Genomic DNA, 15,817 nt, shown 5'->3' on the forward strand with positions numbered 1-15,817 from the left:
TGAAATTAAGCGCGAAATGCTTGACGAGCAAGCTGGGCGCGGGGAGTAGAGGCAATTAAGCGTGGTACCTGACATCGTAGAGGTACCACACTTAATCTAAGGCTTGGTCGTAAATAGAAGCATTCACAATAAGGTGCTAACTTATTAGCACACATTGCCTCTACTCCACGCACCTATAGCTTGCTCATTCGTTTATGCGCTCGGTATTCTTTCAGTTCCAGGAATCACAATGTAGTTTAGATTAAAAAAATAAAACTCTTCAACCTTGGCTTTCAGACTGTGCCAGCCTCGGGCCAGCATACAACCACTGTTCGAATATATTATTTTAAAAATATTGAAATTACACTAAGGTGTCATTCCTGTATCAGGCAGTATGCCTGAAGTTAAAAGAATGACGCTGACCCTCAGGCTGCAAAAAAAACAAAAAAAAAAAACAAGAAGAACGTTTGCCCTGGGGCTGATCATATATCTTGTATTCATTTTTTATTTATGCGTAGCAGGCGCACGACCAACAAACGAATAAATCGCAAAGGAGAACAACAACAACGACAAACTTTGTATCCCTCCCACCATTCATCAAAGTCATAACAATGGCTTGAAATTCTGGGTGCCGTAGAGCTTGCTTACACACTGCGCAATAATATTAGTGTCCCACACACGTTTAACCGCAATCTGCTGGGGAATAGTTGCCAGCGGAATTTTTTTTTACGAAAGAGAGTAAACCAATGCTACACCTTTGTCTTGGGAGGAGTGGTCACCTCGTATAGCTTAGAGGGAGATGAGTTCTGTGGTGCAATTTTATACGCGCTCTAAATCCGGATGGAGGCGTTCTGTTCCTTCGAGTCACTCGTGATTGGCACACTTGAGCAGTGACGAATGCCATGAATTTCTATGTCACGTGAGCCAAGGTGTCACGTGTCCGGTTTCGTAATTTTCTCGGACGGTGGTGAAGGAAAAGTCGGAGAGACCGTCCGAAACGAAACAGATGGTTTGAAATGGCTGCGACGTGGCATGAATTGGATTTAAATGTAAGCCCTTCGCACCTTCCAGAATTCGGGTACCTTAAGAACATGGCGTCGCAGCCGGCCTCATGCACTTACGCTGAGGCTCAATCTTCCCTCCAACGTGATCGTAGCCACCCCGTCTGTCTGTCCGTGTCCGTTGTCGTAGACAGACAGACAGCCGGACGGACGGACAGACAAACAGACAGACGAATGGACAGACATACCGACAGACAGACACAGAAGGACGGACGGACAGACAGACAAACATACAGACGGACGGACGAAGGATTCACGATTTACCGATGATACCCTTTGAAGCTTCGCCCCACTCGTTATCGTTTACTCCGTGTTGTTCGGAGCGCGCTGCGTTCCTTGCAGAGACACTGAGTGCGTCCGTCACAGACACTGGGCGCGCCCTTCAAAGGTCAGAGACACGGCGCGCGTCCCACAGAGATGTTTGATGCATCGCTTTTCATACGGGGTGCGTGTTACAGAGACGACACTAAACGCGTCACGTTTCAATTGCGTCTAATAGGTCCTCAAGCCGACGTCAAAATTGTGACGCAGGCCTCCATTTCCCACATAGGCTGTTCGTTTGCCCTCGTCCTCGCGACCGATACCGACCACCCATTTTTGACGTAACGAACGGATCGCCTCCGTCCGGATTTGGAACGCGTATCAAATTGCACCACTGATGTCTTGAGAGGGGCAAGGACCCCTTTTGCACCCCCCTGCCGGTGCCCACGGTTCAGGACCAACAGAGACCGAGTTTGGCTCGAATGATAGCAAAATGACTATCTAAAGTGACGATGCAGCAGCGTTGTATCTAATGAACAGACCTACGATCAAATGTTCTCATCTCACCATGTATACTTCGCACTGTGTTAAAAAACAATGACTGCAAAAACATGGAGCTGATTTACCTAGAAAACAATAAAGAATGGTGACGTGAGGAAATAAACACAAAATCAGCAGCATATCCGCGGAGTGAATGATGGAGAGTGGGGCGAAGCATTCGTGCGTCCATTCGCTTTTTGCTTCCGTCCGTCCGTCCGTGCGTCCGTCTGTGTGACCGTCCATGCGTCCATCAGCCCGTCCGTGCATGCGCCTGTTCGTGCGTCCGTCCCTGCGTTCGTCCATGCATCCGCCCCTGTGTCCGTTCATGCATCCACCGATGCATCTGTCTGCGTCCGTTCGTCCAACTATTCAACGCTCGAAGTACCACTATCTCGCATCTTTTCATCACATATTCCCTATATAGAAGCACCGCCATCCAGCGGACACTCCAAGGACTAAACGAGAGGTGGCACAAGCACACTTTCTTACGGCTTGCGCTTCGGGTGTACTTCCCACCTTTAACCACCTCGGGTTCATGGTATATACTAGTTCACTATATTCATGGCACTGCGGCCCAATGCTCGCTAAACCTTCCTAAAACCAAGGAGGTTACGCCCAGCGAGTATAACGTAGCAACCTTTTCTTTTCAGATAGTGCTCAATGTACATGTCAGTGACTGCTAATGAAAAATGAGAGACAGGAGAATTCGGCTTTTACTTTCTTACGGCTTGCGCTTCCGGTGTACTTCCCACCTTTAACCACCTCGAGTACACAGTATATACTAGTTCATTGTATTCATGGCACTGCGGCTCAACGCTGGCTAAACCTTTCTAAAACTAAGGAGGTTACACTCAACGAGTATAACGTAGCAACCCTTTCTTGACAGATAGTGCTCAATGGACATGCCAATGGCTGCTTATGGGGAATGAGAGACAGGAGCATTCGGCTTTTAGTTAACGCGCACGCCGCGAACTTTTTATTGTTCAACAAAGCACAGGAGAAATCTCCTACCAGCACCACAATTGCAGGTCTAAATGTAACACTTGTTACACACTACGACTACGACAATGTGGGACGAGCGGGTGCCACTTTAAGGACCTTCGCCCCTAAAAAAATTGGCTCCGCCTCTGTGTGGGTCTTGCGGGTTCTCTTTTAAATCTGTCCCTCATTGTGTCTTCCCGCCTAATAAGGTGTGCACATTCTTTCCATGCACTACAACATGTGTTAAAAAGACCCTACATGGCATTCTATGAACAGAGCGTGAGGTGATTGGGTAATCCAATAGAGAATTTCAGTTTAGTGTACGCATGTCTATACGTCAGAAACTCGCTGCGTACTGTGCACGCTGCGCTTAAGGCTGCATCCTACAGCTTTAGTTACCGTGCGCAACACCATAAACGTGTACAGCACCTAACCGTGAACAGGCCTGCCTTTGAGTGTTGCTTAGCGCCATCTCGTGGAGATGCAAGAAACTATCTCTACCAATATTTGTCAACGCAACATGCAAGTCAAGTCATGTGATAAGGTTTACTGAGGACGAGTAGTGGTTTGGGTGTTGGATAGGTGAAATAGCAGTATGATGAACAGAGATGGTGAAGATGATTGCTTACTGCATATTTAACACTTATTGTTTGCTACAGACACTTTCAAGATCGCGAGAAAGAGATAAAAGAACCAAGCAAGGGTTCTTTTATCTCTTTACGCTAAACGCAAAAATGCTCCCATTTGTGGCAGCGTCTTCGTTTGTCATTCTTCACGTGCCATGATAGCTGCTTTTATAACAATGAGAGCACCGTGTGTGCAAAAAATCACCTGAGTTTCATATAGCACGGGTGTGCATCCAGATGCAAGCTAAATACATAATTTGAACTAACCTTTAGTTTCTAAGAATTGATCGCCTTTTGCCGGCGATCATTCAGACATATTACGGTTAGACACACGTGGCAACCAGCACAGTTCAAAGGGATCACACACGACACCCCGTACACTACCCGCAAGCCCGTCGCGGTGCTTCACGCCACCATCAGGTTCCTGCTCCTTCGTAAATGATGTTGTCCGGTCGTTCAACGTCGCTCCAACTTAGCAGTGATCCCAATCCGCTGCACCACTTCCCCTATCGGCTTCAAGTTACTTATTTAGGTTTTGAATCTACCGAAATTCCCACAGACAACGTTCGCTGCCACGACCGCCGCGTAGTGTTGTCGGTCGAAGGCATCTTGTGTGTTTTTGCCTCGACAGTTCGAGATCTCGCAAGAGCCACCTGTAAGGTACGCAATGACCATTGCGGGAACAACGTAAGCTCCGAGATCTAGCGAGCGCATCCCATGCGTGCGCAAACGCACGCATCTCTCTTAAGGTAAACGCATGCACTAAAAAAAGCGAGCGAGAATGGAGAGATGGGCTCCGTTTCTCTTTCGGTGGAGTGACTTTCTCCTTTTCGGGCGCTTTACACGTCGCGCCTTCTCGCGGCAAGGACCAAAGGAGCAACGTTCCTCCTACAGTGTTCAAGTTTCTCCTCAATCACGGGGGTCCTTCCCACGTGCATGCGCACGCTGAGCCTAGCTGGCCGCGGCCAGTCGCGAGAGATTACTTTTACCTATAATTGATGCAAGCAATGCAGGAGTGACGTTTTTTCGTTTTATTGGTGTAGAGTAAAAGCCTCTCTTTTTTTATCGCCAGAAACTTGCACGATGCTCCACATACTTCCGTGTGTGTCTCGTGTTGTTTCATACTGCCAATTTGTCACGAATACAGAGAGCTCTGCTTCCCAAGTAGTCTTGCTTTATCGATTACCTTAGACTGTACACAAAGAAGGGACTTTTTCAGTGTCGACTAAGCATACGCATTCTTGGTTTCGCACGGCACCAACAGCACTCATTAATTGAACAAGGTGCATAAAAAAGCATCACACATACTTTATCTACATTCTAGGAAACCTGATACCACTGTATAGTTCATGCGCGAAAGCATAATCATATACAATTGATAGAGTACGTGCCGCTACCGCCATATGGGTGTTCTTTGCAGTTTCCCCCATTCGAATACGGCCGCCGTTGCCGGAAGTCGAACCTGCGGCCTCTAGCATAGTCACACGATACCCAATGAGGCGATGTTATCACGGCAGGTGAAAGTACAAAGGGAAACAGGGTGCGAAGATTCACTGAGCGTTTTTTAGGCCATACTGAATTACAATATTAAGAAACATTTTAAACATCATCATAACTACACTTTTGTGAAAATTAAACCAATGACTTCTGCAGTTAAACCAAACTCCTAATCACATGCGCTTTCGAATGCCCATGCCAGCACTGAGAGGTAAGACGGACTTATGGACGCGTGGAGTATGCCTTTGTTGTCCACAATTCTCCTTTGCCGTGAGAAACGCAACACAAAATGCACTTCTAGTAAGGTCTTCGCGCAGCAGGTAAGTGCTAGCACTCACTCACCTTTGTGAAAAGAGTATTCCAAATCCAAAGTAATAGTAACCACCACAGCCACAGCACTAACTACGAAATTGTGGCACGCACTATGACTGCAAGTTGACACGCGAAACAAATCGCGAGAGGCATCTGAAGCAGAAAAGTATACAGGCGCAGCATGCTATAACGTTATAGTAAAGTTGCGCACTGCATCGCTAGCTCCTCCACTCAAGTAATTGAGCTGTCGCGACGCCAACAGCCACTGCCATCGCTCACAAAATAATACCGTCAGGTGCGAGGTCATCTCTTATTTCTATCGCAAGAGCCGCGTTGTAACGTACGTATACACTGCTAAGACGGTCGTTGCCGCATCAAAAACATTGTCATTGAAGGGCTTATGGTGTACTGTATCCATGGCTAACGGTCAACTTTGTGGTAAGAACGTAAACGGAATATAAGCAAACGTTAACACGAAACAACTAAACGAGGTCGACGCGACCGCAGAACACCTACCACGACGGAGACAAAAGGCCAAACAACGAAGCGTTCTTTTCCTCAGTGAGGAAGCCTTCATTTTTGTGAGGCCGCCTTATGTCACTCTGATTGATTTGTGGGGTTTAACGTCCCAAAACCACCATTTGATTATGAGAGACGCCGTAGTGGAGGGCTCCGGAAATTTTGACCACCTGGGGTTCTTTAACATGCACCCAAATCTGAGCCTTATGTCACTCTCAAAGCTTCCTCACTGAGGAGCCCTCGGTGAAGGCGTGCACGCTGCACCCTCTCTGAGTAACAAGTGGAAGAATAAAAAAGACGTGACCTCCAAAATGGCAAGCGCGCGGCAAGCGTTTGCGTTCTCGAAGGCTTCAAGAAAAAAAAGTAACAGTGGCAGTGACCGAGAGATGGCGCAGCGTTCGGAATTCTTTGGCGCTCTAAGCATGGCTTGGGCTAATCGTTTTCGCGAAAACCTGATAAGCTCTAGTAATTATTTTGTTCATATTTGAGAAACCATTGATAAACTTTCGTTTGTCTAAGCATCAGACACAAACTTTTTACGTGTGCGGATGTTGTGGTATGGCCACCAAACGTAAAGAGTTGACTTACTTGTAACTTGTGCTACTATGGTCAGTCTAAATTCATTGCTATATAAGCTTGTGCGCTTTCGTAGTAGGGTGTGAGTACACACGACGAAGTGTGTGCCACTGTGGAAAATTGCTGATTGTATTCTTGTTCATTGAGCTCACTCTACATGCGTACTACGTGTAGTATGTGTACTCGAGTGCATGTGCACATATATGCATTGCATCTGCATATAGCCACGGGGTTGTGACGTGGCCGAAGACAGTAGACTTTGTGTTGGGATTTAACTGTTTATTTGGGCGAACCTGTGCCCGGTAAACGGAAAGTCTAATTACAGCAGCAGTCTCGGACTGATAGCGGCGAACGGAGCGTCGGCCTTCGATCAACAACTGACAAGCGGCGAAGCGCGTCGGCATTTATACTCTTGGCGTCGAATGTTCTAGCGTTATCGCTGGCGGTGGCGTAGGTTCCAGAACAATCTGTACCGTTCGCACAGTAGGCGTGATCTTATCGAAATGATCTACTACAGTCCGGAACCTTCTCGAAAACTGCAGGTGCGGTTTGCGCTGAGAATCGTGTGGTGTTTTGGGACGATAACAAAAACTTGGGAAATGGAACGGGGCATTGCCCCCCTCTGAAAAAAGGCATCGTCCCGATGCTTTAACTAAAGATGAAGGTACAATAATAATGCAAGAAAGTACAATGAATAAATTACAATACAACAATACTACAAAAAAAACACTGTTCCAGTTTGTCAACGCGCATAAAACGGCTTGAGGCGCGCGACATGGACGACTTCAGGTCGCAATCGGCGTCGTTGAGAGTTCGTGATGCCGTCGGGGACAACCTCGTAATCAAGTGGGCCGAGACGTCGAACCACCCTGTACGGTCCGAAGTACTGTCACAGAAGCTTTTCACTTAGTCCACGTCGGCGTATCGGCGTCCACACCCAAACACGTTCACCGGGCTGGTATTCCACGAAGCGTCGTCGAAGGTTGTAACGGTGGCTGTTGGTCGTCTGTTGATTCTTGATACGGAGACGCGCAAGTTGTCGGGCTTCTTTGGCGCGTTGAAGGTACTCGCTCACATCAAGGTTTTCTTCGTCGTTGACGTTGGGTAACATGGCATCGAGCGTCGTTGACGGGCTCCTTCCGTAGACGAATTTGTATGGAGATATCTGCGTCGTCTCCTGCACCGCCGTGTTGTATGCGAAGGTCACATACGGAAGAATGGCGTCCCACGTCTTGTGTTCGACATCGACGTACATTGACAGCAGTCGGCGATCGTCTTGTTAAGCCGCTTGGTGAGGCCGTTGGTCTCTGGGTGGTACGCTGTCGTCCGGTGGTGGTTTGTTTAGCTGTATGCCAAGATCGCTTGAGTTAAGTCGGCAGTGAATGCCGTTCCTCTGTCGGTGATAAGGACCTCCGGGGCGCCGTGATGTAGGACGATATTTTCGACGAAGAACTTAGCTACTTCGGGTGCACTGCCTTTTGGCAGGGCTTTTGTCTCGGCATAGCGGGTGAGGTAGTCGGTAGCTACCACAATCCACTTGTTTCCGGAAGCCGACGTCGGGAACGGCCCCAGTAGGTCCATACCAATCTGCTGCAAAGGTCGGCAAGGTGAATCAATTGGCTGCAGAAGTCCCGCTGGCCTTGTCGGCGGTGTCTTGCGTCGCTGACAGTCCCGGCATGTCCTCACATAACGAGTGGCGTCGGTGGTAAGACGTGGCCAGTAGTACCTTTCTTGTATCCTCGCGAGCGTGCGAGAAACACCGAGGTGCCCTGTCGTCGAATCGTCGTGCAGGGCCTGCAAAAGTTCTGGTCGCAGAGCTGAAGGCACCACAAGGAGGTACATAGCTCGAAGCGGTGAAAAGTTTTTCTTTTGTAGAAGACCGTTTCGTAGAAAGAACGACGCAAGTGCGTGCTTGAATACCTTCGGGACTTCGGCGGTCTTGCCTTCGAGGTATTCTATGAGGGCCTTAAGTTCCGGGTCAGCTCGCTATCGTTCAGCGAAGTCGTCGGTAGTTCTCGTTCCCAAGAAGTAGTCGTCATCAGGGTCGTCGGGTAGCGGTTGGTCGACAGGCGCACGAGAGAGACAGTCGGCGTCGAAGTGTTTTTTGCCGGACTTGTAAATGGCAGTAAAGTCATATTCTTGAAGTCTCAGGCTCCATCGTGCGAGGCGACCTGAAGGGTCCTTCAAGGTGGCTAGCCAACACAAGGCGTGGGGGTCGCTCACAAATTTAAAGGGCCTGTCGTAAAGGTAGGGGCGAAATTTCGATGTAGCCCAGATGATGGCGAGACACTCCTTCTCTGTTGTGGAATAATTTGCTTCTGCTTTGGATAGTGACGGGCTGGCATAACTAATAACCCTTTCAAGTCCATCAGCCCTCTGCACAAGAACGGCGCCAAGACCTACGCTGCTTGCGTCAGTATGTATTTCTGTCTCGGCGAATTCGTCGAAATGGGCAAGTAACGGAGGCGCCTGGAGGCGATGTTTAAGCTCCTGGAAAGCGTGTTCCTGTGGCGTTTCCCACTTGAACTCCACGTCGGCCTTGGTAAGGTTAGTGAAAGGATCGGCGATGCGGGCGAAGTTTTTCACGAACTGCCTATAATAGGCGCACAGGCCCAGAAATCGGCGGACGGCTTTCTTGTCAGTGGGAGGCGGGAAGTCGGCGATGGCGGCTGTTTTCCGTAGATCGGGACGAACTCCAGATTTGCTGATAACGTGCCCCAGAAAGAAGAGCTCCTCATACGCAAATCTTCACTTTTGTGGCTTCAGTGTGAGTCCGGAAGTCTTGATGGCTTGAAGTACAACTTCAAGGCGCCGAAGATGCTCGTCGAAACTCGAAGAAAACACGACGACGTCGTCCAAGTGCACAAGGCATGTCTGCCACTTCAATCCTGCCAGTACTGTATCCATAACGCGTTGAAATGTTGCAGGCGCTGAGCAAAGGCCGAAGGGCATCACCTTAAACTCGAAGAGGCCGTCCAGTGTTATAAACGCCATCTCCTCTCGGTCTCTTTCGTCGACTTCGATTCGCCAATAGCCAGTCTTGAGGTCCATTGACGATAAGTACTTGGCGTTATGGAGCCGATCAAGTGCGTCGTCTATTCTTGGGAGAGGATACACGTCCTTTCTTGTGATTTTGTTCAGGTGGCGATAATCGACGCAGAAACGTAGGGTCCCATCCTTTTTCTTCACTAACACCACGGGGGATGCCCACATACTCTTGGACGGATGGATAATGTCAACACGCAGCATTTTATCAACTTGTCTCTTCGTGGCCTCACGTTCTCGCGTCGAAACCCTGTACGGACTCTGACGGAGTGGTCTGGCATTTTCTTCGGTTATAATGCGATGTTTCGTGATTGGGGTGTGCCGAATTTTCGATGACGACGAAAAGCAATCTTCGTGTTGCAGGAGCAGGGCCTTGAGCTGTTCTTGCTTATCGTTCGGAAGTTTGGGATTGACGTGGAAAGCTATGGGAGGGGCTTGGTTCGTGTGAGTAGGTTCCGCAGAATCGGCGAGGGTGAAAGCACTGCTGACTTTGACAATTTCTTCGATGTATGCGACCGTTGTTCTTTTGTTGACATGTTTGTACTCATTGCTGAAATTCGTGAGCATAACCGTTGCTTTGCCTCCCCGCAGCTCTGCAATTCCTCTTGCGACGCAAATATTTCGGGTGACCAACAGATGCTGACTGCCTTCAACGACGCTTTCCAAGTCAGGTGATTTAGGAGCGCCGACTGAAATAATTACGCATGAGTGAGGCGGAATGGTGACTTGTTCTTCCAGCACATTCAAGGCATGGTGCCCTGACGGCGTGTGCGGCGGTAGTGCTTCTTCTGTAGATAACGTTATCGACTTTGTTTATAGGTTGATGACAGCACCATGGAGGCATAAGAAGTCCATGCCAAGGATGACATCTCTCGACCAACGCTGTAGGACTACGAAGTCTGTAGGATAAATACGGCCGTTAATGGTGACTCTTGCTGTGCAGATTCCTGCAGGCGTTACAAGATGACCTCCGGCTGTGCGGATTTCAGGGCCTTTTCAAGCTGTCCTAACTTTTTTCAACTTCGCGGCGAACGGCCCACTGATGACAGAATAGTCGGCTCCAGTATCGACGAGAGCGGTCACACTTTGGCCGTTGATAAGAACGTCGAGGTCGCTAGTTCGCCGTCTCGCATTACAGTTAGGGCGTGGCATCGGGTCACGGCTGCGTCGGCTTGTTCCGCTGCTTCTATGTTGCGTAGTCAGGCCACCTTCGGTAAGTGAGCTTTCGCCTTCAGGGCTTTGCCTGGTTGGCGTTGTGTTCGGAAAGCTCCGTCGCGGCGTCGTCGTCGTCGGAGGATCTTCGATAGTTCGTCGCACAGCAACCGCACCTCCACCGGTTGCTGCCCTTAGTTTCCCGGATACGGGCTAGGAGACCGGCCTCGCGTTGGGCCAGAGTACTGCCGGTGGTGCGGTGACGTGTGGCGGCTGGGCGACGGCGAACGCGAAGGGCTTCGTGGTGTCCACCGAGTTCCTGTCAGGTAGTAGGCGATGTCACGTGGTCGTTCTCCTGACTGTGGACGCGGTGCATTGACGCCGAAGCCACGCAGTCCCATCTGTCGGTACTGGCAACGCCGGTATGTGTGTCCAGCCTCGCCGCAGTGGTAGCAGAGCGGGCGATGGTCAGGGTTGCGCCAGACGTACGCATTTCTCGGTGCACTGCGCTGGGCCGCTGGCGAACGGTATGACGTCGGTGGGGGTGGTGGCGGCAGTTGCGTCTGTCGACGGAAGTGCGTTGGCGCGGCGTTTTGGCGTGGACGGGGAGGAGCGTTGTGGCGCAGTGCAGCGGCGTAGCTCATAGCTTCCGGCTCGGGCAGCGGTGCGTGGGGAATTTGAAGCGATTGCCGAACTTCTTCTCACACAATGTCGGCGATTGAATCCACTTGAGGCTGCGCCGAAGGCAACAGGTTGCGCAGCTCTTCCCGCACGATCGCTCGGATCGTTTCACGCAGGTATTCGGAGTTACTGGCTTGAGCAGCAGCGCAGTCTGCAGCCAGGCGGCGATTATACCCTGGACATGCGCACTGTCTGGTGCGCATGTCCAGGGTCTTTTCGATAGTGGTCGCTTCGGCTACAAATTCTTGGACGGTTTTCGGTGGGTTTCTCATCAGTGCCACGAAGAGCTCCTGTTTGACCCCTCGCATGAGGAAACGAAATTTTTTCTCCTCAGGCATGTCTGGGTCAGCGGGACGGAATAGTCGGGTCATTTCTTCTGTGAAAATGGCGACATTTTCATTTGGTAGCTGAACCCGGGTCTCTAATAAAGCAGCGGCCCTCTCTTTGCGAGGGACGGTCGCGAACGTTTGCAGGAATGCGCCGCAGAAAAAATCCCACGTTCGGAGCGTGGACTTCCGATTTTCGAGCCAGATCCTTGCGGTGTCTTCCAAATAGAAGAACACATGACGCAGCTTTTCGTCATGGTCCCAGCGTTTGAGGGCGGCCACACGGTCGTATGTTTCTAGCCAGGACTCCGGGTCTTCGAACGATGACCCATGGAAAATTGGTGGTTCCCTTGGTTGATACATGACTATCGTGGGCTGGGACGCTGCGGTTGTCATTGTCGCTGCAGTCGCGGTCATGGCCTTGGTCTTCCACGCCTTGTCTTGTAGAAGCCCGTACTCCGGTGGTAGCCCTTGCTGTCGGCGGCTTGTTCGCTGCTCCTGGTTGGCGTCGGTGTCTTCTCCGCGACGTGGGCTGGGTTCACGGCTATACGGGGGCGTCCGGTACATGAACGAAGCAGCACCTCCACCAGATGTCACGGCGTCGTGACGTGGCCGAAGACAGGAGACTTCGTGTTGGGATTTAACTGTTTATTTGGGCGAACCTGTGCCCGGTAAATGGAAAGTCCAATTACAGCAGCAGTCTCGCACAGATAGCAGTCTCGGACTGATAGCGGTGAACGGAGCGTCGGCCTTCGATCAACAACTGACAAGCGGCGAAGCGCGTCGGCATTTATACTCTTGTCGTCGAATGTTCTAGCATTTTTGCTGGCGGTGGCGTAGGTTCCAGAACAATCTGTACCGTTTGCACAGTGGGCGTGATCTTATCGAAATGATCTACTACAGTCCGGAACCTTCTCGAAAACTGCAGGCGCGGTTTGCGCTGAGAATCATGTGGTGTTTTGGGACGATAACAAAAACTTGGGAAATGGAACGTGGCAATATGTTGAAATGGGTTCAAGAGAAGAAACACCAAAAACTAGTTAAATATGGGCGAACGTGTGCCCTGAAAACTATGTGCGAAAAAATGGAAGACCCCACTAGAGCGTTCCAAAACAAAAACTGTTCATCCGCCAACGCACCTTCTTCTTCTTCGCCGCTCAAACCCACACTGGCTCGTGCCCGTGAACTAAAAGCATGAGTCGTGCGGCCACAAGCAGGAGTGCGCATAAGACTGTGGACGCTGATTCTTCGTAATGTCGGATAGTGTATATAGTCTCTGTGGCAATATTAGGCGTCTGGTGTGGGTGAGTAATCCATGAATGGGCTGAGTCGCCAACTATCCACAAGGGAGCCGTGATGGTGGGTATGACAACGTACGTCGCCGCAGACAACCTTTTTTTAGTATCGGTAAGTCCCTCCAGATGGCGCCAGCTACCGTCAACGTCACGGCTGTGACGCTCTCACACCTCTAGCTACCTACATAACGTTGAACGTCTATCTATCAAAACGGCACTACTGAGTCGGTATAGTTTCGCTTCGGTCTAGTATACAGTTTTAAGGCACATCTCGTCACCTGCGGCCCCGTAAATGCGTGTATAACGTCGCTACATTATGTGAGTCGGCGAGAAATAAATACAGCAAGCCTAGCATGCATTCTTCGGGTGAGGACTCTGCAGTATCTGTGCCTTTAAAAGTTAACGTCGCCTCGCCGGCAGAACAAGACCTGCTTGCTCCGTCGTTCTCTTTCGCGATGTTTTCATCACTGCAGGTTCGTCTGCTTGTTTTATAATCATTTCGTTAGATATCAAGCTCAGCGGGACCGTTTTTTTTGTAATTGTCAGTGCCATCTACTCTCTAACAGTAGAGAGTCGATGTATTTGCTAAGCCTACTCGCTTCGCTAACCTGGAGTCAGCCATCTTGATTTTCATAAGGAAGAACGGGTTGCTTCGTGACAAAAGGAGCAACATTTCTTTGCTTAAAGACGAACATTGGGAAATCACCACTTCATGCTAAGTGGAGAGAACGTTACTCCATTTCTTTAGGAGTGATGTGCACTCTTGCTTCCTCTCGCGCGTTGCGTACGCTAGTCCTTTGCATGCGCTAAATTTACATTCTTTATTATGAAAAGCTTTTGCGTGAAAAAAGCGGAAATGTGAAGGAAAAATAAATGAAAACAAGCGCTGACTACCGACCTGTCTTGCACTCTTTTGTTAATGTCACCAGATTTTGTGCAAAAGCTTTTCACAAAGTACTGACACAGGGTCTTTTTCAAAAACAATATGATACAGTGACGTGGTTCTGCGGTAGTACATGTGCATGCTATGCAGAATTTGTCGGTTCGACAACCACTCGACTCGAAGCTTGTGTCTTTCGTGCGTTAGTATATTTGAAGAAAGTTGCGCATTCTCTCTGTTCTCAAATGTATTTTCGTATAGTGCTTAGTAATCATGTCTAAAATTTCTCATGCTTTCATTTTCTCTATATTTTTTATCTTGCTGCTGCAAATTAGTGACGAATGTAATACGTTATTTTAAAACGTATGTTGGGACACGTGTTGTATATTTTTTGAATTTGATTTTGTGTCCCCTTAGTCAAAGTAAGAATTCAATTGTATATTGTTCCTCATCAGCTGAGCGAATTTGTGGATGGAAGGACCTTAGTGAGATAGAGATAATATGCGTTTAGTCCCTTCTACCTAGACAAATCGTTGTTTTTGTCTGAATAAAAACTGAATGGCTGAATAATTGTTAATACACAACAGCCAAAACAACGCGGATGCATCAAAGAAAAGGACGATGAAATCAGTTCTTGGTTGTTGATGAAATGATTGGTTTTTGGTTTGGTTCACTTGTTCTTTACATCACGATTCCATGAAGACTAGATTACCAGTTCAAGCATATGGTCATCTTCATTTTGCTTGAAATAATAAATGGTGCCCCTCTCACAAATTGGAAGTGTGCATTACAAAATTTTGGTGCCGAATTCCCCCTCTTGATTTGCTCTTTTAACAGGTCTGGTCAGGTGCGATCTCCCCTTTGCCTTTACTGTCAAGAGCCAGAAAACATCGATCATTTTTACGTATTTGCGGACGTTTCACATACCGAAAAAAGAAACATCTAGAAACAATATTCAAAAGACAAAACATTACTTTTAACTCTATATTTATTTCCGATGGAGGCGGAAATGTGGGCCCGTGTGCTCAGATTTGGGTGCACGTTAAAGAACCCCAGGTGGTCTAAATTTCCGGAGCCCTCCACTACGGCGTCTCTCATAATCATATAGTGGTTTTGGGACGTTAAACCCCACATATCAATCAACTCTGTAAATATTGTCAGGGAGTTATGACGTGGACAAATGAAGCTGACTACGGGTCAAATGATAAACTGTTTATTTGTGCGAACCTGTTCCCTGTAAACGGTAAGTCTCGCACTGATAGCAGTGAATGGAGCGTCACCGACGATTAACTGACAAGCGTCGAAGCGCGTCGGCATTTATACACTTGCCATCGAATGTTCTAGCGTTATCGCTAGCGGCGACGTAGGTTCTAGAATAATCTGAAATGTGGAAGTGGGCGTAATCTTAACAAAATGATCTATTACAACCTCCAAGCTTTTCGAACATCATAGGCGCGTTTCGCGCTGAACGTAGTGTAACGGGGTGATAACGAAACTCGAGGAAAGGAACGTGGCATTGCCCCGCTCTATAGTCCTCAGGTTCGGGCAAAAATTGGCTTGAGGCGCACGACATAGGCTACTTCAGGTCAAGCACGGCGCCGTTGAGAATTCGTAATGCCGTTGGAGACAACCTCGTAGGCGAGTGGGCCGAGACGTTGAACTAGTCTGTACAGTCCGAAGTACTGCCGTAGAAGTTCTTCACTGAGTCCACGTCGGCGTATCGGCGTCCATACTCAGACGTGGTCACCGGGCTGGTACTCCACAAAGCTTCGTCGAAGACTGCAACGGCGGCTGTCGGCCGTCTACTGACTCTTGATGCGTAGGTAAGTGAGTTAACACACTCCTTCCGCACGCTGAAGCTAGACGGTGACGTTGAGGTTTTCTTCATCAGTGACGATTGGCAGCATGGTGTCGAGCGTCGTTGTCGGTTTCCTTCCATAGACTTACTTGTACGGCGTCACCTGCGTCGTTTTTTGTTCTGCGTTGTTGTACGTGAAGGTCACGTACGGAAGGATTGTATCCCACGTCTCTGTGCTCGACGTCGACGTAGATGGTCAGCATATCAGCGACGGTCCTACTGAAATGT

This window comes from Rhipicephalus microplus, chromosome 4 (assembly GCF_043290135.1).
Source record: "Rhipicephalus microplus isolate Deutch F79 chromosome 4, USDA_Rmic, whole genome shotgun sequence".
Classification (NCBI taxonomy): Eukaryota; Metazoa; Arthropoda; class Arachnida; order Ixodida; family Ixodidae; genus Rhipicephalus; species Rhipicephalus microplus.